Raw genomic sequence first — 16,423 nt, 5'->3', positions numbered from 1 at the left:
CGTGTATGGGTGGTGTGGATACTGTGTGTGTGTGTGTGTGTGTGTGTGTGTGTGTGTGTCCTGCTAGCTTCACTCCGTGTCATACAACCTGCGTTGCCACACACTCTTCAGAAAATCATTGTCAATGGCTACAGGGCAGCCCCCGGCATTCGTGTTCAGCCACTGGCCTAGAAAGCATCCTTATGTGGGTAGCTGCTTCTTGAAATCAGAATAAGGCAGATCAGAACCATTTAGTCTCCTTTGAAAGAGTGAGGCGACAGCCTGGGCGAGTTGGCCGCGTGGATTTTTACTGACTCCCTGTGGGTCCCCTGTCCCCACGCCTGCACACTCCGACTGACGTCAGGGTACGGGACGTGTCTACTGCAGACACCGTATCACGTGTTCACTCAACAGCTGCCACTGCCAGGCACTGGGATGCAGCAGTGAGGGGGACGGCAGGGCCCTGGACCCTCCATGAGCTCAATCTGGTGAGGAGGTGGCATGAAATATAGTTGCAAAAATCATTCTCACTTCCTTGTCCAACAGGAGCCCCGACTGAACGGAAGGGGCCTGCTGCCCTGAGGAAGCCTCCCTTAAGCTAAGAAGCCAAGGACATGTGGTCATCATCTGGCCTGGGGCAAGCTGGCAAGGCATGGCACCTGGACTCAGACAGCCAAGAGGAGGCGGGGAGGAGGCGGGGAGGAGGAGGAGCCGGCCGGATCTCACGGGACTCCGCAGGCCAGTTGGGGAGTGTGGGGTTTATCCTCAGCACAACCGGAAGCCACTGCAAGTTTGGAGCCTTTCAAGCACCGTGGGCCTTTTAGAAAGATCCCCTGTAACAAACAGAACCAGTTAGAAAACACTGTAAAGAGCTCACTCGTGGGACCAGCAGTTAGTGTAATGGCTATGTCGCTGGACTTCCACGTAGTCGACCGCGGTTTGCGTCCCAGACCCGGTGGCTTAAAACTCACACCGGCCCGTGTGCGTGCCATGCCCAAGATCCCCTCTCTGTCTTTCTGGCGAACGCATGCGCCCTATAGCAAAAACCTCTCCAAAAAAAAAAAAAGAGCTCATTCATAAGAACACAGAGGAAATCCATTTATCAAGAAATAAGTAATCCATCTCCCAAAGACAAGTTGTATGGTTTACTCAGAGCCCTCAAGGAAGACTTGAATTCAAGTGGGAAGACACGTTTTGGTCTTGAACAAGACAGTATTGTGAAAGTGCTAAGTGTCCTTGAATTATCTATGTATTTGAGACACAGGTCATCTTTTTTTTTTTTTATCATTGGTTTTGAGTGAGAAAACACACTTATGTGACCAGATAAATTGATGGATTTAATGATGAATTGAACAGAAATAGAAGTGACAGGTGGTATGAAATTTTTTTTTTGAGAGGTTTTTGCTATAGGGCGCGTGCGCTCGCCAGACAGAGAGAGACATAGAGACAGGAAGCGAGAAATCACCCCCCGGGGGGGGATGGTCGCGCCGCAATCCCTTCTCCTCCATTCTCCTCTTAGGATCTTGGGCACGCATGCATGCACACGCGCCCGGCGTGAGTTTTAAGCCACCGGGTCCAGGACGCGAACCGTGGTCTACTATGTGGGAGTCCAGCGGCAGCCATTACGCTAACTGCTGATTACCTACACAGGTCATCTTCTGATTTTATTTTTAATTTGCCAAAGGCATATGCACTTGCTAGAGAGAGTCAGAGAGAGAAAAAAAAAAAAGGAAGCACTTCCCATGGGGGTGGTCACACCACAATTCCTTTCCCTCCTTTTCTCCTTCCTTTCAGAATTTTGGACATGCATGCACATGCGGCAGGGGAATTTCCCAAGCCACAAGTCTGGGATTCTAACCACAAAGCTGGCTATGTGGGATCCAGCACCCTTCACTGTGATGCCTGTAACCTTCTGAATCTTGTTTTTTCCCAAATAATTATTTTATTTACCTTTCTTTCTCTACTTATTTATTTTGACCAGAAGGGAAACAGAGCGAGCAAGCAAGAGAAAGAGAGAGAGAGAGAGAGAGAGTGAGAAAGCAAGCCACCAGGTCTGGGACCCAATTAAACCCTGGGTTTAATTTTTATCTCTCTGATGAATAAAGTTAAATAAAATAATTCTTTAAAAAACAAATGAACAAAAACTCAAGTCAGTCTGTGGGTAATGGTTGAAGCAGCTGGGTCCCACTTGGCAGACAGCACAGTCCGAGTCCCAGACCCGGCAGCTTGAAAAACATGCCAGGCGCATGTGCGTGTGTGCCCCGAATCCTGAAAGCAGAAATGCAGAAGGGACTGCAGCATGATCATCCCCCATGAGGATACGCTTACGCCTTCCCTCTCTCCAGTGAGCACACGGTCCTCTGGCAAATTAAGCAAACTCAGCTCGACTCATAATTGTAAAAATATGAATTAAAATAAAATCCCATTTCTCACCGATCAGACTGATAAGGATAAGGGAAGTGTTGGTGAAGATGAGCAGAAAATGGGTGCCGCCGCTACGAGAGGCCGTTTGGCAACAGCTACGTGGACACAGTGATGGCCCATCCCTGGAGGCCCAGCACAGCCCCCCTTCCAGGGCGGAGTCACTGCAGCTCTCCCTGTGAGAGCGCAGCACTGGGAACAGGGGTGCTCCCCAGGTGTGGCGACATGAGGAGAGCTCCAGCCTTACTCTTGAGTGGAAAATGCAAAGTGCAGAAGCCTGGGTGGTCTGATTTTGAAGGTTATGTACCTACACACACATTATACACCTGGATGCAATTCCATATGCACACATCGGACCATTCGTGTGCTCACAAACATGTGGAAGGGATGCCGAAGGAAGTGGCTGCCTCTGTGAAGGAGGTCTGGAGGTGGAGCTGGTGTGGGCTGTCAGTTTTTGACTTTCTGTTAACACCTTCCTATACTGGTTCAATTTCCATGGTGAGACTGTATTATGGTTTTTTTCCTTTTGTTAGAAGGTGCATGTATTGGGACCAGCAGTTGGCATAATGGCTATGTCGCTGGACTCCCATGTAGTCGATTGCGGTTCGAGTCCTCGACCTGGTGGTTTAAACTCACGCCAGGCGTGTGTGCGTGCCCAAGATCCCGAGAGGAGAATGGAGGAGAAGGGGTTGCGGCATAGGTATCCTCCCTGGGGGGTAATTTCTCACTTTCTGTTTGTCTCTCTCTCTCTTTCTGGTGAGCTCACGCATGCGCCCTATAGTAAAAACCTCCCCCCCCCCAAAAAAGAGGGTGCATGTGTTTGCCAGAGAGACCTAGAGGGAGAGGGGAAGCACCTCTGCCAAAGGGGCGTGGTCACGTCACCTCCTCTCCCTCTCTCTGGAATTTCATCCTCCTGTTGGGATTTTGAGTACGTACCTAGCTGCACTCAGCACTTTTCAAGCCACCAGGGCCAGGATTTGAATCATGGTTGGCCATGTGGGAGCTGACTCCTTTAATTGCTAAACTACAGGGCCAGCCCTGTATTGCTTTTTGCGTAGTACCAACATCTGTAGTTTGTTACTGTGGTCATTTTAAGATCACGCAGACTGGGGACTAGCAGATGGAGTAATGGTTACATCTCTGGATTCCCACATAGTCAACCTCAGTTCGAGTCCTGGACCTGGCGGCTTAAAACTCACACCAGGTGCATGCGCTTGGGTGTCCACAATCCCAAGAAGGGAACGGAGGAGGAGGGGTTGTACGGCACCCCTTTCTGCTCACCCTCACCAACACTTCCCCATATCTTTGTCACTCTGATAGGTGAGAAATGGTTTTATTTTCAATCGTATTTTTAAAATTGAGTTGAGCTGAGTTATTTGTTTAACTTGCCAGAGGATCATGGGCTCACTGGAGAGAGGGAAGGTGTAAAAACATCCTCATGGGGGATGATCATGCTGCAGTCCCTTCTCCATTTCTGCTTTCAGGATTCTGGGCACACACACACGCGTGCCTGGTGTGTTTTTCAAGTTGCCACGTCTGGGACTCGAACTATGCAGTCTGCCAAGTGGGATCCAGCCACCTCAACCACCACCCACTGGCTGACTTGAGTTTGTTTGTTCATTTGGCCAATCACTCCCAGGGGTGATTTCTTGCTTTCTGGCTCTCTGGTGAGCGCACATGCCCTATAGCAAAAAATCTCTCTCTAAATAAAAGATCGCATAGGCTGCAGTGGCAAGAACTGACCGTTAGGAGACAAGCGCTCTGCAGAGAGATGCATGGCCGCTCAGGTCCGACGTGTGCAGGGTGCAGTAATTCAGCGCTGGCTGCAAAGAAACAAAATAGGTTCGAGATTTACTTAAAAGGCAAAATCCAGGCCAGCAGGTGGTACAGAGGCTAAGGTGCTGCATCCCACATAGCTGACTGAGCAAGCAGTTCAAGTCCTGGGCGCAGTGGCTTGAAAATTATGCTGGGCACATATGCATGTGTGCCCAAGGTCCTGGCAGGAGAATGGAGGAGAAGGGGTGGCAGCGTGGCCATCTCCCGTCAGGGGTGAGTTCTCATTTTCCCTCTCTCTCTGTCTGTTCCTCTTTGGCAAGTACACACACCCTACAGGTAAAACTAAAGGGAAAAAAGGCAAAGCTGGGGCCAGGGGGTGGCATGGTAGTTAAAGGCGCTGGACTCCCACAGGGCTGAACGCAGTTTGTGTCCTGGACCTGGTGGCTTGCTTTCTCACTTTCCCTCTCTCTTTCTCTTTCTCTCACTCTGTCCCTTTCTGGTCAAATTAAAATAAATAAATAAAACAAATAAAGTTAAATAAAATAATACTTTTTTAAAAAACATAAAACTGACAGAAAGGATGGTGAGAATGGGACCCTTACTTCCCCAGGGCCACTCTCCCATCCCTCTTTCCTGTCCTATGGCAAACATCATCCCACACGAACTCAGCCTCAGAGTTGAGACTCCCAGGGGCACAGGTCATGGGGGCCTCAGAGATGCCAGTGGGGTGTGGGCTGGCTCTGCCCTCCAGCCCCCAGCACACAGCCTCAGGGACGCAGGGAGAAGCCCGCTTGGCCCGTGCCGAATGAGCATTTGAATGGGTGCCACGCACCTGTAAGACCTTAGTTCATCGGAAAGCTGGAGCCTGTGCACGCAGGGCCCGTCCTGGCAGGTGCACCACCCACCTGTGCCCGCCGTCGCTCTGCCCTGCCTGAGCCCTGGTTCTTGTCCAGCAAGTCATGGTGCGACATATGTGTGGGATGGCTTCTGTGATGATTTCCGGGTTCTTGGTGTTTCAAAGAATTGAGGGAAACCTGCAAATAGTGTAAGGAAAACGGAAGCTTCTTAAGTAAAAGTACACTCCTGAGAAGTAGGAGCGGGTCTGAACGGACAGAGAAAGCGTGGCTCAAAAGGCCTTGGCAGTTGCTTTCTGCCAGATTTGTCATTTTTCACCTAGGTCATGTGGGTTGATGGTTGGCTGGGCCCACTGACTGTTTTCATCCTATTGGCTCCATCCAAGGTGGCTGGGCCCACTGAGTCATCTCATTGGCTATATTCAATGTGGCTTCGTCGGTTAGCCATCCCCTACTAATCTCTTGCCTACATGATCTTGGGCACGACGTTTTCCACCCTGATCGTTTTCTCTACCTAGCCACATGGGAAGACGCTCTAGCCCCCTTACTTCCATTTGCTGGCTTCCTCCTGCCTCCTAAAGACCAACAGATTCTGATTTGAGCAGGAGGAAGCGGTGCAGACCCACACCCACGAGCCTGAGCCTGGGCCCCACACTCCTTGCCTGGTCCCAGGCCTCTGAACCTTGCCCTGCCCCTTGCATCTCCTGCTTACAAGGAACGACCCTTGCTTGGCCTGCCCCACTGCCCTTCCTGCTGGGCCCTACCTTCCTCAGACTGCCTCCCTCCAGCCCTCAGCACCCGAAGGCCCCAAAACCAAGGAGCAGGAGCCACGGATTGTTTCAGAACCACCAGGAAAGTCTAAAGGATTCTTGGAGGAGGCAACATTTGAATTGAGCCTTGAAGAATGAAGAGGTATGAGTTTCTGCCAGATAAAAAGAGGATGTAGATGTGAACAAGGTATTCAGGGGACCAGCAGTTAGCATAATGGCTATGTTGCTGGACTCCCATGTAGTCGACCGCAGTTCACATCCCAGATGCAGTAGCTTAAAACTCATGCTGGGCGTGTGTGCGTGCGTGCCCAAGATCCTGAGAGGAGAATGGAGGAGAAGGGATTGCGGCGTGACCATCCCCCCTGGAGGGTGATTTCTCGCTTTCTGTCTCTCTGTCTCTGTCTGGCAAGCGCACGCGCCCTATAGCAAAAACCTCTTAAAAACAAAACAAAACAAAACAAAACAAAAACAACAGCAAGTTTCTCGTAGGGTGGGACTGAGGGCTTGATGTTGGGTAGAGGCAGCCAGACTGGCCCATGTTCTAGAGAGTTCCAGTCAGAAGAGTGACCTCGTACCTCAGTGACCCGGTTCCCTGGTGAGCTCCCTCCACAGGCCTCTGTGCAGTTTACTATGTGTGGCCTGCCTTCTCTGTGTCCCCCAAGGAAGGAACATCCATCCCTGTCCTCCGGCACGCCCCAGGCCATAGGGCTATAGCAGATGCTCAGCAAAGGTTTGTGGACCTGAAAGAAAAAACATATTTGCAATCGTGGTGGCCACACTACCATAAACACAGGACAAAATCCCAAGTTATAATGGTGAATATCATTATTTATTTATTTATTTATTTAGAGAAATTTTTGCTATAGGGCACATGGGCTCACCAGAGAGACAGAGCGAGACAGAGAGACAGAAAGGAGAAATCATCCCCCCGGGGTGGGGAGGGGGGTGGGGGGGATGGCCACGCCGCAATCCCTTCTCTTCCATTCTCCTCTGGGGATTTTGGCCATGCATGCACACACACCCAGCGTGAGTTTAAGCCACCTGGTCCAGGACTTGAACCATGGATCAACTATGTGGTAGTCCAGCCACATAACCATTATGCTATCTGCTGGTCCCGATGATGAACATTACTGTGAATTAGAGACAAAGTACATGCCCGTAGAACAGCACCCCGACAGTAGCCCCCTTTCACAGACGGAGAATCTGAGGCCAGTGACCTGCCCACATTCCACAGTGGCAGACCAGGGCCCCTCCCTCAGAGCTGGTTTCTCACAGAAAACAGGCCGGAGGAACATCTCAGAGGACAGGAGCCGGTCCTGGTGTGTCCAGTGTGCGGAGGGCTACGGTTGCTGCTGTCTTGGCCTGGGAAGCTGGGGAAACATGGGAGGGGTTGGGTCTGTTTGTGGGGCTCCTGTGGCCAGTCTGGGAGTCACTGGGTGACAGTCGTACTCCTGCCCCTTTCCCTCCTCCCTGCCCCATTCAACCAACCACCCAATACTTCCCTGGATGAGTTAAGTTTCAGGGTTCTGAGTCAGATTTCCTCCAAAGAAGCCCACCTACCAAACTGAGTTGCCAGATTTAGCAAAAACACAGGCCAGGGCACTGTGGGCATCCTGATACTACACAGGATATCCTTAGACTAGAAAATCATCTGTTGCTTAGCGCAAATTTGAATTTAATCGGGCATCCTAGATTTTTATCTGGCAATCCAAATGGCAAAAAGTTAACATTAAATAAAATACAAACTAAAGGGGCCAGCAAGTGGTGTGGTGGTTGAGGCACTGGACACCCACGTGGCCAACTATGGTTCGAGTCCCAGGCCTGGTAGCTTGCTTTCTCACTTTCCCTTTCTCTCTCTCCCTCTTTCTGGTCAAATTAAAAAATAATAACAAATGGAATTAAGTAAGTAGTTTTTTAAAATACAAACTAAAATTCAAATGAAAGAAAAAGTGAAGTAAAAATATAAATTAAAATAAGAACAGGGACCAGTAGTTGGCATAATGGCTATGTCACTGGACTCCCACGTAGTTGACCACAGTTTGAGTCTCGGAATCAGAGGCTTAAACTCACACCGGGCATGTGGGTGTGCATGCCCAAGATCCCGAGAGGAGAATGGAGGAGAAGGGATTGCGGGGGGGGATTTCTCGCTTTCTGTCTCTCTGGGTCTTTCTGGCGGGCACATGCGTCCTATAGCAAAAACCTCTCCAAAAAAATAAAAAATAAAAATAAGAATAGACCAAGGGCTAGCAGGTGGTGTGGTGGTTAAGGGTTCTGGACTCCCACATGACCTACCATGGTTACAGTCCCAGACCTGACAGCTTGGTTTTTCACCTTCTCTCTCTCTCTCTCACTCTGTCCCTCCTCTCTGGTCAAATTAAATAAATAAAGTTAAATAAAAATAATAATTTAAAATTTTAAAAATTAAAAAAAGAATAAGCCAGTAGATGAGAATCTGCACCCATTGCTCAGCAGCCCTCCAGGGTGGCTTGGGGCGATGGCCCCAATTCTGATCCAGGCGGCTCTCTACGATCTGTGCGCGACTGCGCTCCCTCTTGACGCGCCAAGGTCCTCGGTTTGCCTCCCAGGTGGGGATCGCCTGCGATCTGCGCTGCCGCCTGGGGCCCTTCTTACCGAAAGAGTGACCTACACAACGGTTTTTCAACGGCTTTTAACCGATTCCAGAGCGTTCTAGGGGCTTTCCGGGGCCTGGCAAAGGAGCGCCTGGAGACTGCGCAGTGGCTGCGGCAGGTTCAGGAAGCCCCGCGCGCCGGTCGCTCCTCCGCCTCCGCAGCTTTGTCTTGCTGGGGAGAAGGTCTTTGGCGCCGCCCGTGTCCCAGGAGGTCTCAGGACGCCCTTTAGAGCCCCGTGGGAGGGTGACGCCTGTGACAGCTCTTCTAGCTGTACTTTGCTGTCCCTGTCAGTCATTCTGCCACTCAGATCCCAGGAGTGACACTGCGTAGGTAGAAACAGGTGTGTGCCTTGGGAGTGAGAGAGGTGGGAGGGGTCGGAGGGTCCTTAGATTTTTCCTGCAAATCCGAATGCTGAAAGGCACAGTGGGGAACTTTTGCTCACTTGAGGGAAAGCCAACGGGCCCCTTAGAAAGGCAATAATAAAGACATCACAATATTCAGTTAGTAACACCTAATAATACAGTCCTAAACAGCCCAGAACCTTACACCCTGTAACCTCACACTCTAGGAATTTATCCTAATGAAATAGTTCAACGGAATAAAAGTTCTACATGCATAATTATGGCATTGTTGGCTGTGGCTAAACATTAGAAACAGTTTAATGGGCCAGCAGGTGGCGTGGTGGTTGAGGGGGCTGGACTCCCACATGGCTGACTGTGGTTTGAGTCCTGGACTTGGCAGCTTGCTTTCTCACTTTCCTCCTCTCTTTCTCTGGTTAACTTCAATAAAAATAAAATGAAGACAATGAATAAAATTAAAATAATTCTTTAAAAAAAGAAACAAATCTAACAACTTAGTAAAGGAGATGCTTAAGAGTTCACATGCACAGATGGAATTGCTGTGCAGCCAGTAGGTGTTTACTGTAGAGACATTGTTCACAGCACAATCTTCCAGAAAAATGGCTTCACGTGAAATGGGGTATCCTCTGGGCACCACACCAGAGCTACTTTTCTTTTTTCTATTTTTATTAATTGCCAGAGGGCACATGCACTTGCCAGAGAGAGATGGGAGAAGCGAGAGAAAGCACCGCCAGTGGGGCAAGGTCATGCTTTGATCCCGTCTCCATTTCACCATCCCGTGGCGACTTAGGGCATGCATGCACATGCGCCTGGTGTGTTTTTCAAGCTGCCAGTGCTGGGGTTTGAATTGTGATTGACCATGTAGGATCCAGCTCTTAACCACTAGGCCATGGGGTCTGCCCTGCTTCTTTAACTGACTATTTTTATTAAAATAACTGTATTTATTTATTTATTTTTAATTTTGACCAGAGAGGGACAGAGTGAGAGAGAACAAGAGACCGAAAGTGAGAAAGCAAGCCACCAAGTCCAGGACTTGAACCACAGTCGGCCATGTGGTAGTCCAGTGCCTTTAACCACCATGCCACCTACTGGTCTTGATTTTTTTTCCCCCACTGTGCAACCCAGTTCAGTGCCAGCAGCCCACAGGTAGAAGCCGGGCAATGGCTCAGGGCCAGCTTGCTCTGCCATGGGATACTCTGAGAGGCCCAGGGGGACAAGCCTGCCATAAATCCAAACCCATGCATAGCCCTGATTTTTTAAAAGAATTATTTAATTAATTAGTTTATTTTTCATTTGAGCAGAGAGAGGGAGAGAGATGGAAAGTGAGAAAGCAAGCTGCCAGGTCCAGGACTCGAACTGTGGTCAGCCATGTGGGAATCCAGCAGTTTAATCACCACGCCACCTGCTGGTCGCACAAACTTATTATTTTTTTAAGAATTACTTATTTAATTTTTTATTTATTCATTCACATATTTTAATTTGACCAGAGAGAAACATAGAGAGAGAAGGAGAGGGAAAGCGAGAAAGCAAGCCACCAGGTCCGGGATTTGAACTGTGGTCAGCTATGTGGGAGTGTCCAGTGCCTTAACCACCATGCCACCTGCCGGTCCCTCCACAAACTTATTTTTTAAAGTTCATGGAAAATGCATGTTATGGGGACGGCCCTGTGGTACAGTGGTTAAGCACTGTGCATAGAGAACCATATCTCACAGGGCCGAGACAGTTCAATTCTTGACCCTGGAAGCTTGAAGAACACTCTGGGTACATGTGCATGTATCCCCAAAATCCTAACTGGAAAGAGAACTGCAGGGAAAAGAATGGCAGCATGACCACCACATTTGAGGGTATTTCTCTCTCTCTCTCTCTCGTTCTCGCTCTCTTTCTCTCTCTTCCCCTCTGGCAAGCATGTATACCCTCAGGCAATTATAGGGTGTGTATGCTTGTCAGAGACAGACAGAGAGAGGGAAAGTGAGAAATCACCCCTAGGGGTGATGGCCACGCCACAATCTCATCTCCTTTATTCTCTTCTCAGGATTTTGGACACACATGCACACATGATTTTCAAGCCGCTGGGTCCAGGACTTGAATCACCATCAGGCATGTGGGAATCCAGCGCCTTAACCCTGTTGTCACCTGCTGGCCACTCAGAATTCTGCATGCATGTATATAGAAATGTGTTAATATGGTGGGATTTGAGAGTTTCTTTTAAATGTTTCTCTTTAATTTGCTGTCATTTAACATGACGGACAGGTGGAGCAGTAAGAGGCAGGGAAGGGAGGAGGTGGGGTTGGGCCATGGTGGCAGAGGCTGAGTGCCTGCTTAGCCATGCCAGGCCTAGCTTTACAGTCTTGGGCAAATCAAGGAACAACTCTTTAGTTTTTCAAGTCCAGTGGGATAATTACCCCTGCCCTAGTAATATTTTATTACAGTATATATATAATTAAATAGCGGGTTACTGTGAGGTTATTTTTCCAAACTCAGGCACTGTCATCCAGGCCTTGGGCATGTCAGTTCACCCACCCTCCAGAGGGTCCCTTGGCACTTCCTCCAGCCTTCTCACCAGTCTCAGCCCAGCTACAAAGAGAAAAGGAAATCTGGGGCTGGATAGTGGCATAGTGCCATGCGTGGCACGGCAGGCCCACCTTAGAAGGTTATCGGTTCATGACCTCAGACCTCTCTGAGTACAGTGGGCATGCATGTGCCCATGATCGGGGCTGATGGAGGCTGGGCATGGATTATGGCATCAGGACCCTACAGGGGATGCTGTATCTCTGTTTCTCTTGCTAATGAAATAAGTTCATTAATTAATTAAAAATAAATTATTATAGGGCACATGCACTCCCTGGAGAGAAACAGAGAGAGAGAGAAAGCACCCCCAGGGAGATGGCCACACTGCAGTCTAGTCTCCTTCTCTCTTCTACTGGGATCTTGGGCATGTACGCATGTGTGCCTGCCATGTTTCTTAAGCCACCAGATCTGGAACTCAAGCCATGCAGTTAGCCATGTGGGATCGATCCGGCTGCCTTAACTTCCACACCACTGGCTGGCCCCCCCAACATAAAACAATTTTAAATGGGATAAGGTCTCTCCACCAGGCAGGTGGTACAAGAGACTTCTCAAACATTTCCATCTGCAAGAGGTCTGGATTCTGGAATGAGACCAGGTCCCAGGGGCAGTTGAAGGAAAAATGCTGTCGGGTGAGACAGGAGTAAATGAAACGGTGCCCACTAGCCTCCTCTGCCGGACTTAGGTTTCTCTTGAGTGGGACCCATGGGGTTCCTGGGCAGGAGGTTACTGTCCAGATACCCTGGGCTCCTTCTCAGGCCTCTCCTCTCAGAATTGTTTTAGGCTATTTATGTACACGGGTGGCCAATCAGGATTTGAATCCTGGCCCTAGAGGCTTGGAAAAGCACATCAGGCACATGTGTGTGCATACCCCAAACCTCGACAGTTTGGAGAAATCGGGGAAAAGGGATTGCAGTGTGACCATGCCCATGTGACCAGACCTCATCAGGGGGTGCTTCCACCCTTTCTTCCTGTTTCTCTCTGACCAATATATGTGCCCTCTGGCAACTTAGAGAAAGAGAGAGAGAGAGAGAGAGAACTTGCTAGAAGAATCCACTTTCTGCCCTTGTCCCCAGTACAACGAAAAATGCCTTTGATCTTGGCCAAGACTACCACTATGGTCTGTGTCCCTCCCAAACCCAAGTGTTGAGATTCAGTGGTGAGGGTAGCAAGAGGAAACTTAATACCTCCATAGTGTAGACAGTGGGGCCTGGGGGAGTGACTGTGATTATGCTGGGCCCTTATGACTGACTCCTGGGGAGTTATGAGAAGGAAGGAGACCAGAAAGCAGCCCCAGAGGTGGACCCTGGACTTTGGCCCTCCAAACCATGAGCTGAGTAAACACCTGTTCTGATAAATCACCCTGTTTCAGGTATTTTCTGTTACTAGCAATGGAACGGAACATCTACCGGGGAGAAGGAAACCCACCTCCGCAGCATGCTGGGATGGGGAGAGCATTTTCACACTCCCTTTCAAACAGGGATCCCACCACAGCTGAGCCCCTGGGGGTGCAAACCCAGAGGTGGGCAAGGCCCTTCTCTCACTTAACCTAGAAACATGGGTGTTGAGCACTGATGCTGCGGAACGTGGGAAGCAAATGGAAGGATTGGTGGTGGGGGTTATGGGCCAAGATGACCTTCTTTCTTTCCTTTTTTTTTTTTAAGAATTAATTTTATTCATTCATTCATTCATTCATATTTGACCAGAGAGAGAGAGACACACACAGAGAGAGAGAGAGAGAGACGAAATGGGAAAGCGAGACACCAGATCCGAGACTCGAACCTTGCTTGGCCACGTGGGAGTGTCTAGCGCCTTAACCACCATGCCACCTGCTGGTCCCCGAGATGACCTTCTTTCTGTACATCTCAAACCGGTGCCCATTCCTGGACCACCCCTCACCCAGCCCTGCCCCATGCAGTATACACAGCCCTGAAGGTGCTCCGACCACAGGCCCGCCTGCGCTCACCAGGAATTCTCACGATGATAGCTCTGTTACCGCCCCGTTTCCTAACAGAGGACAGCGAGGCCTTTTTAGGGCCAGATGTGACCTCCCACTACACTCTTGCCACCTGCAATCACCCAAGAGTCCCCTCCTCACCACCAGGCCATTTCATCCAGAGTAGTGAGAACTGCAAGGAGGCACCCATGTCCTCCAGGTGTGGCGAGTCCCTGCCATCCTGTCCTTTCTGACCGCAGCGCCACCTGGCACACAATCCTTCTGGGGCCAATTTAAGGATATGCCCCGAGCCCTTCCTTCAACAGGAAATGACCCCTGAGACGTCTGTATTCAAATAATCTGGCTTTGGGCACCCACCCTAGCAACCCCAATGGACCGCCCTCCTCGCAGGTATAGGGGCCACGGGGAGACCTGAGGCTGATGGAGCTCACAGGAACTCAGTGTCAGGGCACAGGGCCTCGCCCAGGTGGGGAGGGATCTTTCTGCGCCTGGGGGTTGGGGGTGGATGTGGGAGGGAAACCCTGGCGGGGCGGGACGCAGCCCCCCAGCCTGGGTGGTGATGGAGGGCCCCCTGGGGCGGTGGACTGGCTGGCAGGTGACCAGGGCAAGGCCTCCCTGTAGACACGGGGTAGGGGGTAGGCGCACACAGGCCTGCGATCTGGAGGCTGCGGATGGATCACTGTGGAGCCCTTGTTGGGAGTGCTGTCTCTCTCATGGAAAAACATAAATACCCTTTTAAAAAAGGGTTGGTTTTAATGAGATTATTCTGAATTGAACGGGCAGGAAGGGACAGGAACAGAAGCAGAGAGACCTATTGTGGTCTAAAGGGGACAGAAACCAGTTAGGGAACCTGGGCTAGCTCCATTGCAGTGTGGATGGTGCCAAAAGGCGGAGTTGGGGACACAGTTCCAGGTGACAACTGTCAGAACAAGCTGGTGACCTGGATGTGGGATGTGACAGCAGAGGGGGCATCAAGGAGGGTCCCAGGTTCTGACCCCAGGTAAACAGTGGTAAGTGTGATGCAGAAGACCCGGAGCAGGTTGGGAGGAGACCCCGAATTCTATCCCATTGGGGGTGCCTGGCCCACACCCAAGCCGAGAGGCCAAGTGGCCTCTGGAGAAGTGGGAGAGGTCTCAGGTCTGGAGAACTCCAATGTCTAGAGAACAGGAAGGGAAAAGGCCCCATGGGGGACACAGCCTGGGAAGAAGCCACTCGAGGAGGCAGGAAGTCACCTGGGTCCCAGTTCCTGACAGGTCAAGTAGGATGTTGAGGCACAGGCACCACTGGGGTAGGGGAAGGGACACCTGCCAGAGTGAAGAAAATAGGGCCATCGAATACAGAGGATGCTTTGAGTCTGGCTGTAAAGTGTAAACAGGGTGGCCTGGAGGGGGCAGGTTGTGTGTGTGTGTGTAGGAGGGGCCCATCCTCCAGAGCCCCAGAGGGAGAGGGCAGAGCCAGAAGGCAGGGCAGGTGCGTTTGCAGGAGGAAGGGCAGGAAAACAATGTGTCCTCACACCGGCCCTGGCAGAGGCCTGGCAGGACCCGAAGAGATCAGCCAAGGTTGCCAGTCGCTGTGACCTGAGCTCGGTGCAGGGCTGGGCAAGGGATGGCCCTGTGGTGAGTGGCGGAGGTCGTTTCCTCCGTGCTGGGCTTCTCACAGCCGTTCCTTGGTGCAGGTGGCGCCGCGGACCTTGTGATTCCAGTGCGGCTCCTCGCTTGTCATAGGTGGAGGCAACTAACCCCCACATACCGGAGGGGCTGCAGCCACCAAGACCAGTGCCGGAGGAGAGGAGGCCAAGCCCAAGGCCTCAGGATTCCATGGTGACGTTCTAAATGCGGTTTCTTCTAACCAGGACATGGTTCAGGACCCTGGGGCTCAGAGCTTGAAAATTAAGGGGCTGGCTGCTTGATTTCTCTCTAAAAATTGCTGTTTCCTTCTCCATCCCTCAGAAGCCTCCAACTTTAACCCAAATGGACAGACACCTTCCTCCCAACCCAGCTGCTCCTCTTCACAAGGTCCCAGCAGAGAGGAGGCAAACTTGCCATCCAGGTGAAGGGGTTTCACTCTTTAGAGTGTATGGGGGCCAACAGGTGGCATGGTGGTTAAGGGTGGAGTCCCACATGGGCAACTGAGGTTCGAATCCTGGACCTGGCAGCTTGCTTTCTCACTTTCCCTCTCTGTCTGTCTCCCTCTGGTCAAATTAAAAAAAATAAATAAAAATATTAATAGAAGTTAAGTAATTCTTAAAAATAGAGTATTGGAGCCAAGGAGAAAGGCAACTTTGGGGTGACCATCCCAGAGGGCCCCACCCCTTTGGTACGTGACTTTCCTGTGCCTCCACCTGCAACATATGCCTTCTTACCTTCACCTCCACCTCCACTCTTCCCCAGAATTGTCTACTGCCCCTGCCTGGTGCCTCCGGCCTTGCGTGTGAATCCAGCCTCTGTGCCAGCAGGCCCCAGGCATCTGCTCTCATCTCTCTGTCCTCTGTTCCACTGGAGATTCCCCCAGCCAGCCTTGCTGAACCTGCAAACTGGGCCTGGTATCTCCTCCATGCCTAAGGCAGACACGGGGACTCCCCACACACACCTGGGCAGTCTCAGTGAGCTTCGGACCACTGCCTTGTCCACATCCTTCCCCTCTGCAGGATGGTTTTTATGAACCAAATGATCCCAGCAGCTCCCGCCCATCAATCCTCACCAGACCTCTCACTCCTGGTTCAGAGGACACTGGGGTGATCAGAACTAAAGGGCTCAGTACTTACCTTTCTCTGTTCCCCCATTCCTCCTTAGCCTTGGAGCTAGTTGCTAAGATTCAGTCTGGGGGCTGGCAGATGATGAAGTGATTAAGGGCGCTGGACTCCCACATGGTCTACAGTGGTTTGAGTCCCAGACCTGGCGGGTTGCTTTCTCACTTTCCCTCTGTCTCTTTCTCTCTCTCTCTCATTCTGTCCCTCTCCAGTCAAATTAAAATAAAGTTTAAAAAAAATTCAGTTTGGATTTTATGCCCACCCAGGTAAGCTCATTTTCCCCAAATTTGATGGCCAATAGTGTTTTTATCTCTTGCTTCTTGCTAGATCATCTTTTTAATCCTTTCTTCACGATAGGATGTG

At 50.7% G+C, this 16,423-nt stretch overlaps 1 long non-coding RNA gene and 1 other non-coding gene across 6 annotated transcripts; both read right to left on the bottom strand.

The window, feature by feature from the left end:
- Positions 1-270: 270 nt before the first annotated feature.
- Positions 271-8,490, bottom strand: LOC102497629 (uncharacterized). Of its 5 annotated transcripts, none has more exons than XR_001371416.1 (6): positions 8,093-8,133; positions 7,018-7,170; positions 6,376-6,540; positions 5,009-5,210; positions 4,144-4,223; positions 271-812 (listed from the first exon to the last, which is right to left on the bottom strand). It is a non-coding gene; the product is annotated as an uncharacterized LOC102497629 (long non-coding RNA). The 5 variants fall into 5 exon arrangements; XR_001371415.1 differs by having other exon boundaries at positions 7,074-7,170; XR_336549.2 differs by lacking the exons at positions 7,018-7,170; positions 8,093-8,133 and adding an exon at positions 8,259-8,490.
- Positions 8,491-9,899: 1,409 nt separating this feature from the next.
- LOC114004722 (small nucleolar RNA SNORA42/SNORA80 family) lies at positions 9,900-10,031 on the bottom strand. The gene has a single exon (XR_003546793.1). It is a non-coding gene; the product is annotated as a small nucleolar RNA SNORA42/SNORA80 family (small nucleolar RNA).
- Between the last annotated feature and the right edge of the window lie 6,392 nt (positions 10,032-16,423).

The sequence above is a fragment of the Tupaia chinensis genome, unplaced genomic scaffold, assembly GCF_000334495.1.
Source record: "Tupaia chinensis unplaced genomic scaffold, TupChi_1.0 Scaffold139757_1, whole genome shotgun sequence".
NCBI lineage: Eukaryota > Metazoa > Chordata > Mammalia > Scandentia > Tupaiidae > Tupaia > Tupaia belangeri.
This window is presented reverse-complemented; position numbering and strand designations above follow the sequence as displayed.